This window comes from Sinohyriopsis cumingii, chromosome 1 (genome assembly GCF_028554795.1).
Source record: "Sinohyriopsis cumingii isolate HCF-2022 chromosome 1, ASM2855479v2, whole genome shotgun sequence".
Classification (NCBI taxonomy): Eukaryota; Metazoa; Mollusca; class Bivalvia; order Unionida; family Unionidae; genus Sinohyriopsis; species Sinohyriopsis cumingii.
This window is the reverse complement of record NC_142961.1, coordinates 34203359-34215977: the sequence shown is the minus strand read 5'-3', so window position 1 is coordinate 34215977 and position 12619 is coordinate 34203359. Positions and strand designations below refer to the sequence as shown.

General features: G+C 37.1%; 1 protein-coding gene across 3 annotated transcripts in view; it reads right to left on the bottom strand.

The window, feature by feature from the left end:
* The window catches only part of LOC149806681 (uncharacterized), a 237866-nt gene that overhangs the window by 200047 nt on the left and 25200 nt on the right, over nt 1–12619 (bottom strand). The gene's annotated exons all lie outside the window — the stretch shown is intronic.

Here is a 12619-nt window from a genome sequence, read left to right as displayed (position 1 = left end):
ATTTCCCTAGAACGAAAATTGAAAATGTAAAAAAAATAGGAACGTACGGTATTACAAATTAAATCCCAAATAATGATAGTATACAAGTCCTAAAGATTAAACTTCTGAATAAACTTTAGTGGAAATCCAAATTAAATCCATCAATGAAGATCTTGTTGTGCCTGATATGGCCCGAGTAGTGATGATGTACCAGCAGTAATTTGTTGGATAACAATAATAGAGTCCAAGCATAAACGCTGATTTGAACTTTGAGTATCGATTTAAGTCTCTCTTTCAAAGGATGTTATATTTGAAGAGCACTTTGTATTTCCAGAAAAGTATTATTTTAATAAATCCAGCCCATGTGAATTTTGGGACAGACGCATAAGGCCATTGCTTCTGATAAAATCTTAAAGTAAGAAATAATACTTTTTTCCAGTAACAAGATTATATAGTCCTCTACCTGACATCATGTCACAATCAGCACTTTCTATAAAAAAAAAAACATTACCTAATGACAAATATCTTTCTGGAAGGCTCTAAGATAACATTTTGTTGTAATTAGAATTCTATTAATAAACTTATTGCATAAAATGTGTAGTAAACAACCGGTAGACCAGACAATTCACGGGGAGATTCCAACGTTCTAGACTAAGATTTAGATAAACATGTTTACTATAAAACCCAAATAAATGATTCTGGTCAGGTAGAAAATGAACGTGATTTCGGACAAGGTCAAGTCCAACACACAATGCCACATTATCAATAGCATATAATGAAATAAAGAAAAACTAACAAACAAACACTGCAAATTAAATTTATATAAAAGTCTGACTGTGTGATTTGGACTTTTAATGTAGCTTTAACCATTTTGCAGTCATCTCACTACGATGTCTGCAGTGTAGCAGTTTACAGTGATGTCCAGCACTGGGCATCATGCCGCAGACATGTAGCATGATATCCCACCCGGACACATTATATTGACACCAGGCCGACCAGACGTAACCTCTTAATGTTGAGCGCTTAGCGAGGCAGCTGTTAGTACCATTTTTCATTTGTCTTAGGTATTACTCGACCGGGGTTCGAATCCATGACATGCCGCTTCCGAGGAGGACACTCTAACCACTAGGCCACCGGAGGGATCATATAGAAACAATGATGTAATCAAATTCATCTCTTGATGATTTATAATTTGGTTAAATAAATTGTTTTGTAGATGACGAAATTAAGTGTAATGAGCGTGCGCCAGGTAGACTGGTCCTTGGCCGTGGCGTCCAGTTCGTTGGGTTTGATTCCTCACCGTTTTAGGTTACTCTTTACGTCGTCTTTGTACCCGTTGATGAGTTGTTCTCGTTTACGCATTCTCTGCTTGAGCTCACCAAAGAAGAGCTATTTCGGTATTCTGGTCTTCACCTTCCGAATGTCATGGCCAGACCATCCGAGCTCTGCTTCCATTAGCAGTGCCTCAATGCTAGTAACGAAGGCCCTTTTGATGACTTCTAAGTTGGACACCTTGTTTTGCCATCGGATGTCTGTGATTGACCGTAGTGAGCTCATGTGAAATTGCTTGAGCTGTTTCACATGCCTGCAATATAGTCCAAGTTTCACAGCCACAGAGCAGGGAGGTGAGTTACGAAAGCTTTGTAGACCTTGATCTTAGTAGGCATCCGATTGTCTTCTTGCTGCAGAACTCTGACACGAAGTCTTCTTTGGCCTTGGCTTGCTTTCCAGATCCTGGCTGTAATTTGGTTGTCCAGCGACCCATCTGAAGACATTGTGCTTCCCAGGTATATTAAAATATCCACGTTCTTCTACTGTCTCCCCTCGATCTTGATGATGGGTTTTGGTTGGTTTGTGTAAGGAACTGGCTGAAGAAGTACCTCTGTTTTATCCAGGTTTATTGTCAAACCAAACAGCCCGGATGCCTCAGAGAACTTATTCACAATGGTCTGTACGTGGTTTTCCTTGAGTGACATTAGTGCACAGTCGTCTGCAACAGAGCGTCGAGAAGTAGTTTGTCCACTTTCTTTTTTCTGGCATAGAGCCAACACAAGTCAAACAGGGATCCATCAATGCGATTCCTGATGTAGACTATAATGTATAGGCCCTTCACTGCATGGAGAATGGCATGGGTGAAGAAGAAGTTGAACAGCACAGGTGTTAGCACACACCCCTATTTCACTCCGGTCGAGACGTCAATGTACTCTGAGTACTCCCCATTGGCCATGACCTCTCCTGTCATGTTGTCATGGAACAACTGGATAAGCGTGGTGAACATTCTGGTTTAACCAGGTTTTCCAAGGACGAACCACAGGGCTTCTCTATTTACAAAAGGTTAGTGAAAAGATGAACATTGTATAGGAACCCACGTGCTGTTCCCTGCATTTCCCCTCTGTTTGCCTCACAGTGAAGATCATGTTGACTGTGTTGTGGCCTGGATGGAATCTACACTGTGATTCAGGTAGCAGTTCCTCTGAGATGGTTGTGACAAGTCTGGTCAGGATGGTACGGGCTAGACCGCTTTTTGCAATAGAGAGCAGTTAAATTCCGGTATAGCTGTTGAAGTCAGCTCTAGCGCCTTTATTCTTGTATAATGATATGATAGTTGTGTCTCGTAGATCTTCAGACATATCCTCGTCACCACTGCTGGCGAAGACGTTATGGAATGCTGCAAATACTTGTGTGTCAGGAACTATGAATACCTAAACAGGGATTCCATCTTTACCTGGTGATCTGCCACACTTCATCTGTTCAATAGCATTCCACACCTCTTCCTCAGATGGGAGCAAGTCCAGCTCTTCAAAGAATGGTCTTTGATGCATTTGTTGTAGTCTTGCTTTGTTGACAATGAGTGGGCGATTGAGAAGCTGCATAAAGAGTTCCTTCCATCTTGCTTTTATCTCTTCCATGTCTTTGATGGTTTAAGTTCCATCTTCTGAGAGCAGATGGGTGGATCCTTATCTGGAAGAGCCATAAACAGCTTTAATGGCACAAAAAAAACATTTTGGAGCTCTTGTTGTCAAGTTTGATTTGGAGTTTCAGCTTGTGCGTCGTGTGCTGTAACTTGCTTGTGTTAAGGAGAGGTCTCACCTTTTTTGTTCGCTTGTGATCGTGAGGAATGATGTGTAGGTTATGCATGGTTTGACAAGTCTGTGGTCAGTCTAGCACTCTGATCCGCGCATGGCTCTAGTGATGAGCACATCTATGATGTCCCTCTGCTTAATGACGACAAAGTCTATGAGGGGCCAATGCTTAGAGCGTGGGTGATTCCACATTGTCTTGTACTGATCGACATGTCTAAATATGGTGTTGAAGATCAAATGGCTGTGTTAAAAACATTTGCTCAGGAGAAGCAGACCGTTGATATTTATTTTGCAAACCCCATGTTTTCCTGATCACACCACTCCACTGAGCTTGGTCCATGCCAGCTCTGGCGTTAAAAGAACCCAGCAAGAACAGCTTATCATTGGCCGGAACAGAGATGAGGATAAAGTCGAAGTCGGTATAGAATTTTTCGTTTGTTTCATCTGGACATATCATGGTTGGGGCAAAGGTAATTATGATTGTCCGAAAATGTTTGCCGCTCAAAGGGAGGCGAAATTTCACGAGACTCTCGTTCATGCTTATTCATAATCGCCCACCTTCTATCTCCGTAAGCGATTGTTCTACAGCAAATCGGGTCTCACTGAGTGCTGCAAAGTCGATATTGTATCATTTTAGGTCCCTGCCAAAAAGGGCCATTCGTCTTTGGGGTCTTGCATCCGTGTCTCTATCCATGAGAGTGCGAACATTGCATGCATCTATGATAAGGTTCTTTTTCTCCGGTTTCTTTGTTCTGCTAGGTTCTGCGCTTCGACCGCGTTGAAGAATGATCTGCCACTCGCAGTAATATGTACAGGGCGAGCAGGGTTCTAAAAATGGCTGCTCAGTCATACAGGTTCCTGTCGGACTCATCTACTAAGCTGGATACCGAGGAATATTACCACTTGCCGAAGGGCCGCCTACGTGCATGTTTGTCAAAAGTACTGGTATAGTACAGTTACATATGGTTTGCACAACAAAACCTTTAAGAGAGAGCTTTAAAATTGGGAAGGTTGTTGAATAGGGGAGATCCCACTCTCTCGGCCGCGGAAGCCTGTTCCCAGGTGGCACGAAGAATCGCTACGGCTGGAGACTCCGTTGGTTGCAGTAGATGGCAGTGACTTCTAATGTGGCTCATCAATGTCCTTGGCTTCCCACAGCACCTTGCTGGTCCACCATCGTGGCCGTTGGGTGGACTATGATCTCATACGTCCAGTCAGCTGGATCAGACTACTTACACTGATAGGTAGGTGTGACACCATGGCGTGCCCACACATCGGTAGACCTCCACGCCACACCCCTGGGGCCCACTGCGGCTTCTTCGATCCCCGTCAGTTCTGCCTGAGGTCGAATGATGCCCGGTTACGTGAGTTACCATGAGGAGCCACTGCAGTAGTCTTGGCGGTGAAGGGGACATGTATTGGCAGAGGGATACTTACGCACGAGGCTCCATTTTTAGATGTTCAGGGCGAGCCAGTGGCAGCAGCTGAAAGCACGAAGTGCAAGTGCAAACTACAACTACACTACTGCAAGGGGCGCATCTCACACACACCCGTGGCACAGGCACAAACACACCAGTTAGATTTCATTGTATTCGTACACAGTTTCCATCGTTTGTAGGTTGTCAATCGATAATCCATTTGATAAGTAGGGTTACTTTCACCACTTATAAAATATACTTGTGATTTTATTTTGACAATTGTTTTACACAGACGGGATCTACAGCAATCAGCTTCAAAATTTACTTTATCTGCACACACACTATTTTCTTTTGATTCAAACGGTATTTTGTGTCTGATTTCTTACTAATACAAGATTCACTGTATCCTTCCATTTTAACAGCACATATTTTTGCAATTTATTTTTTACAGTTTTAAATTATTTATTAACCAGAACCATACAAATTTTTTTGGTCGTACAATTAAGTTCTTATATTTGACGAAACACTAATTGCGATGTAGCACTTACTTAGTCGACTTGAATCTTATTGTGATGAATGAGGTTTTAAGCTTCACAAAACAAATGTTGTTTTCAGAAAAGGAGGCTACAACAAATGTCATTTTGGGAAAAACAAATATCGTTCCATTTCTTACAGTATGGGAGAGTCATTTTACTACTAAGGTGAACAAATGTTTATTACATTCTTCAAGCAGAGATATTGGTATTGACATACAAATCTGAAAAGTACGTACGTATGTATGTATGTATGTATGTATGTATGTATGTATGTATGTTGGATTAAAAGAGAGTCTACAAATTAATTAAGCTAGAATATAAACGACAACATTATTTAGATTCTAGATAGTATAGCAAACCCCCTGTACCTTATTTTGCAAGCTTAGAGACATTATTTTAAATGGTAGGGTCACTATGGGTAGATACGGTCATACTCCATGCCACGAAAATTATATCTCTTTTATAAAAGTGGTATTGAAGTGGACTGCCATTTTGTATTTGAGTGTATAGCTTTTGAACTGCTTCGTAAGCAGTATTTAACTAAACAAATTGTTGCAAACTCTTCCGAGGATAAGATTTTATCTGCCCTGCAAAGTAAAAGTAAATGTAGATTAAACTCAATACGCACTTAAACTATGAAGAATAATTACGTCTGTGTAGATATCGAGCTCACTTATACTTATTACCATTTGCTTATGTTGCGCATAGAATATAATTTCAGTCAATAGCTTACATTGCATGGCCTCATTAAAGATTCATTTTTCTTGTTGGTTGTATACAGATTGTTCCTCATCATAACGAGTTCCCTCCATAACGTATCCATACAGTAATCCAGTTATATACTACAGAGTCTCCTAAAATTACTTGTCTGATTGCAAAATCTTTTCAGTGAAATTAGGAAAAGATATACAGTTTGTGATTCTATATTTATCACATATTGTATATTTAAGCGCTCCAGAGACATAAATTGTTAAACAACCAAATAAGTGAATGTAAACTTATGACATTTTTTAACGCGACACATGAATCGATCCGAGGTATCAATGATTATAACCGTCAGAAAGGTTATTTAATATATTTCCTCATGTTCTGTTGTTTTTTCTTCTTCAGCGAAATGATTCCATATTCTAGTTTAAAGAGAGATGAAAGTTTTCTGGTACATGCGAGTGGTTGCGTACGTATAAAACTATTCGATTTCTTTCTCACCTAATTCTTTAATATTTTCATTTGTAACATTATGTTCCATCATTAAATTATATCATTTCTTGTTGTCGCTGTTCTGAAATTTCTCTAAACGCGTGGTACACGTCATCTTGTTTCTCTCTTTTCGCTTTTGCAGCCAGGTGCATTTTGCGAAAACATCTAACAATGTCAGCATGTACATTTATCCATTTCTGCGTGTTTTATATTTTTGCGTGTCAACTATCTCTTCCTGGAATTTATCATCTTCGACAAACTTTTCTGTATGGAAATATATTTTTAGCTTACCTGTGTAGTGTTTATGCAGATTGTTCAGTGGACCATTCCTTAAATTCAGAGTAAATTTTAACTTGTCGTCACAATTGATATTTGTGAGCAACTGGACTTTCCGAATCATAGGATACAAATATTACATTATTTTCTTTGTTCACGCCTGTCTTTGTCGTCAATTAAATCAATGATAAATAGTGAATGTTATATATTTATGACGATTGTTATGTATTTATGCTTTATTATATCCGTTTTCATGACATTTTACACATGATCTTTGGCACTGATTTAAAGTATTTTCAAAAGCCCATCTGCTCACTCTTCTCTCTCTATACCGAAGGATACCAACACCTAAGATTCTAGTGCACTGATATAATCCGTTTATCCTTCTTACGTTAACTTGACCAGGTGATTTTGCTCAATGGCGAATTGATATAAATACTGGACCCTATGCTTGAGCATAGGAATTCCTGAAGTTAGTAAATGCGTAGTGATTGAGAACTATCCCCTTAGACGTGACGTTGCATCGTAATTTTAAGTTGGTGTCATGCTTGGAATGGACATGAAAAGGAAGCACCTGTGCGACAAAAATAATGCCTGTGATTGGTCTCGAACACATAATGACTTTGCGTCACATAATCGTCGGTTCTACGACAAGGCAACACATAGAAGTCTTCCTAAAATACTGTAAGCTATCAGCTGACTTAAACACACTGGAAAATGAAGTTATAAACCAAGTAATTATGATACACTGAAAAATGAAGTTATAAACCAAGTAATTATGATACACTGAAAAATGAAGTTATAAACCAAGTAATTATGATACACTGAAAAATGAAGTTATCAACCAAGTAATTATGATACATAATATCACTTTAACTCTATCTAATCTAATACTTTCTACATTTCAGTAGAATAAGAGCAGATAACATGTCAACGAAAGCAATGCGATTATAGATGAATATCAGATATTGACTGTATTTGTATCAGCTTCCAATGTATTTGTGAAAACTTCATTGATGTTAGGTTTGTGCCTACGATGTTACAAAGAATATCACCTTGAACTTTATTTCATTTGATTATTTTATGTACATATCTAAATAAAAGCAGGTACATATTGGTCATTACCTGAAACACAGACTGACCAAAAGTACACCCAGAGTCGAAGAATGTGATATGCTTTAAACTTGGTAATACCCTATATAAGTCAGAATCAATCATTTGTGTCGATATATATTTACTAAAAGCTATTAACAACATATTTAATCTAGTAGTTGTGCCATTGATATATTGACTGAAGCTATTGACTAGATCTTACAATCACTGAATTATATCACAAATTATTGGAATATAATTAATGTGTACTTTATATAACAAAGTAAATGTTTATACAAGATTATGTACAATATTCGTAGAAGGTAGTTACGCAATTGCCAACATATATTGTTGTATTTAACTGGTTGTGGAATGCTCGTATAGATTATATACATGATTTTTCAAAGTTATCAATCTTTATAGTATATATATATATATATATATATATATATATATATATATATATATATATATATATATATATATATATATATATATATATATATATATATATATATATATATATATATCTGATTGACTGAATCTATTGGCTAAATATATCAATCAATGAAAATAAGAATTAAAAAATTTGATTGCTCTGCAATTCAAAGGAAAAAGTTGACATTCATAAACTTAATGCGACTCTCGTAAAATAACTTCTCAATTAGGGGTCAACTGTGTGTGATTATAAACTATATCGTTGATGATTTAGCTATCTACTTATGTTTTGACATTTAATTACGGCTGTGTGCACTGACCAACAAAGTTATCAGCTATACCATACCTATATGAAATATAAAATAAACATTCACCATTTTCACGTCAAAACCAATACATATATGATTGTAACTTTATGATAGTTCGTTTGATATTACTGACTTTAGCGTGACAAAATTATTTGACGATATATGGGCATTTATCAGGATAGAGAATAAACATTTTTGGGATAGACTAAGAGTGATGTATTACTACAGAAGAAGTTATGGTTTGGAATAATATGATATGGTGGTGTTTGCCAAAACGTTGGAAGGCTGCTGATGTAAGTCTTTTTATAATTTTAAAAGCTGGTAGTTTATGCTTGTGGGTTTTTTAAAATTTAACAGCACTTGATTATTAGAGTTTCATTGTTATGGTGCGTAGTCAAAGTTGGGGTTTTAATTCTGAAGTTTGGCTGTCTTGAATGTCATTTTTTCGAAATGTTAAGGGTTGGTCGTCGAGGGCTTTAAAGCAACTTTGACGGTTGATGGACAAGTGCATTTAAAATTAGAGGGTTGATAGATTCTTTTTAAATGTAAGGATTGGTAGCTTGGTTCTTTTTAGCTGTTGATTGTTTACTTTTTTAAAATCTTCAGATCGGAAAGTGTGTGGTCTATCATTTCTTCAAAACATATTTCCAAAACAACAGGTTGTGTTGGAGGGATGGTGGCCTAGGGATTTTCGATTAAAAGAAAACTGAAAACAGGATAGGTCGATGGGTGTTTTCTTGTTGTTTATTATATTGAAGGGCAGAAGGGTTGGATTTTGAAAGCAAACATTATTGGACTAGGCATGTAAAATGTACTGCAGTGTAGGGGTGGCATTTTGGCTTTTCAAACAGTGATAACTATATCGAAGGGGATGTTCCAGCATGTAGGTCTTATATACTACTGACTGATTCGCTGCTATAACAAAGAGATCAGCATCAGGCCGAACCATCACAAAAGTATATGCAGAGGAATATTACGTTCATAGTGAGGGGTATTGCAGTGGATAACGCTTGATTAAAACAAATGCTACTGTAATGCCTACTGTAGGTTTTGGCCAATTACTCAGACACTTAATCGGAGGTTTTCGTTGTATTCAAGGAAGTGTCCTTAAATGTGCTCGAAATCTAAAACGTTATTCAAAGTACTCACATTGCTCGATATTGTTCAAATAGAGAGATTATAAAGCTAGACGAGAAACTATTGGACTACGAAAGAAGAGCGTTAATGAAAACATTTAAATAAAGATAAAGCGAAAATCGTGTATATCTACCTTTTTTGAGGTCGAATACGATTCAACGAAGTGACAAAGGAGATTGAAGTACTAGTGAAGTGACACAAATGTAAAAAGGAAAGAAAAAGATGCTTCTAACATAAGACATCATAAGAAAACTAGATGGCTGATTCATTAGATATGACCTGTGCTGGTATACGGTACTATTAAAATATTTCCCCATGATGGGTGTCGTACGTGATTGGAATAGTTGCATATCTAACATTATGGAACGATTCAATCGTTGATAATCGTTGTAGATAAGAGTACGATATTTATATTTGATGCACGCTCAAGCGTATATGCAGTACTGCATTTGGCACGGAGATTTAGAGGCTGTCGCCTGTACTATATGTATACTTACTCCCATACTTTTTTTAACCGTAAACATATCTGTTGCTGACTCGCGCCGCTCCGTAGCCTAGTGGTTAGACAGTCAGCCTCCGATGTGGGAGGTCGCGGATTCGAACCCAGTAGAGAATTATAGAAATTGTACTAACAGCCGCCTCACTTAGCGCGCAGCATTAAGACGTTAGGACTGGTCTATGGAGGGGATTACCGCCATAATTCTATGCACGTATTTTCTGTTCTTCCTTGATGCATTATTGTAAATGGCTGCTTGCACGTGCTACTTTCATAATTCTATCCATGTATATTGTATTCTTCATTGATGCAAATTGTACAGTTGCAATTTGCAAGTGCTACTTTCCTTCTGCATTATTATCGATGGCTGCTTGCAAGTGCTACATTCATAATTCTTGTAATAAATTTTCCATTCTTCATTAATGCAAGCTGTAAATGACTGCTTTCAAGTACATTAATCTACTTTCCTTCTGCGTCATTGTATCTTGCCAACTACTGAATTAATTCTATAGTTTTGTCGTATGTCAAATACTATATCAGTTATTATAAGTTTTAGTATTCTGTTTATAAACTTGCTATATCACAAGTTACACAGACTGAGCCTTCGAAAATCATGATTTTATGTAGCATCAAGCACGTTCTAAGTTAACATCACGGAAGTTAACATAAAATAATGCCTCATTAGGACAGCAGGTGGCGCTATGACACGTCAATTTCTTGCAATACGACTACTCCCCTGACCCTAGCAACAACAGATTTGTTCCAATTTACGGCATGTTTGGGGCATCTTATTTAAAATATCATTTGAATAATATTACCGCATTACAGTCAGCTGATTTATTAAAGTATTAACATTCGGAAGAGAGGTGGCCTGCAAGAAGCACAAAACAATTATATGTATCAAATTCTGTCCAGTTAGATGTCTTTATACAATGTTATATTGCCGCTGACCCTTCCCTTTTCATTTTTATTTGGACATTTTGTGAATGTAATTTACCGCTGCCGCACGTTGACAGAATAGGGTAGCCGCTTACAAACACTTTCTCTTTCTTGTTTATTCACGAGAGAGAGAGAGAGAGAGAGAGAGAGAGTACATTACAGAGAAGAGGGTTCTGTTTATTCTTTCATCCCCATGAAATTAATTTTTACTGTTAATCTGCAGTTTGCAGCGGCAGTATATATATATATATATATATATATATATATATATATATATATATATATATATATATAACAAGACGTAAGGTACATATTCAAATTATACTGAGTTCTGATATATGTATATTAGCGATGATTATTGTGCAGTTGGCAGCAAATATTGTCACTAGTTGTCTGTGACAAGTATCTCGTGTCTCCAATTTCATTTTAAATCTCGAATTCCAATACAATAGCAAGAGACAGGTGACTTGAAACAAGGATATCACATACAATGTAGCTATATGCTACAAAAATATGAACTTATTTCATTATATAAGAAAATAAATTCTAATAGTATGAAATACATTTTCTATATCTAAACATAAAGAACGTGTCCAACCAATTATGAGATGCTTTATTTCCACATATATCAAACTGGAAACTACATTTATTTTTTATTATTTAAAGTGCTAGAAATCACTTAGATCTTCGAGAAAGCACATGGTTTTAGAGAACGATTAAAACGTCGTTGCAAACGTACACCTTTTTGAAAAGAGACTGAAAGAGTTACAATGTGTACCGACACAAAATGAATGCCGTAAAGCTCCATGGGAGCGTTAATTATTTTGGTAAAGGAAAAACTTTAGAAATTTTAGAGCGCCGTATGTTGTCATAATGTCATGCTGATCTCCAGTATGCCATTATGACAACAGATGGCGACACGAGCTGGACAACAAAGACGATACTGCAAAAACTTAATATTTGCATTGTTGCAAGGCCAAATCTGTATGAAAACAGCAGCTGGAATGATGTAATTGTAATATGGCATGTTTATAAACAGAACGTACAAAATTTGTAATAACTGACATAGCGTTTGCCATACGACAAACAACAGAATCAGTTCAGTAGTTGGCAAGATACAATGACTCAGAAGGAAAGTAGATCTAAGCACTTACAAGCAGCCATTTACAGTTTGCATCAATGAACAATAGAAAATTCATGACTAGGATTATAAATGTAGCACTTGCAAGCAGCCATTGACAATAATGCGAAAGGAAAGTAGCACTTGCAAACTGCCAAGTACAGTTTGCATCAATGAAGAATACAATATAGACGGATATAATTATGAAAGTTGCACTTGCAAGTAGCCATTTACAATAATGTATCAAGGAAGATTAGAAAATAAACGCATATAATTATGGCAGTAATCCCCTTCCATACTGGTCGGCCTGGTGTCAAGATAATTTGATTGGGTGCGACATAATACCCCAGTGCTAGAGATCACGATAAACTGTCACACTGCAGATATCGTAGCGATATGACAGAACAATTTTTAAATCTACGTTAAAAATCCAACTCTCCCTCTCTCTCTCTCTCTCTCTCTCTCTCACACACACACACACACACACACACACACACACACACATAAGCTGACATGCTTTATGATATGTGCCTAAATATCAATTTTTATAATCTTTGAAGTTGTTTATTATACACTGTTAAACATGATTTGGTGATGGTA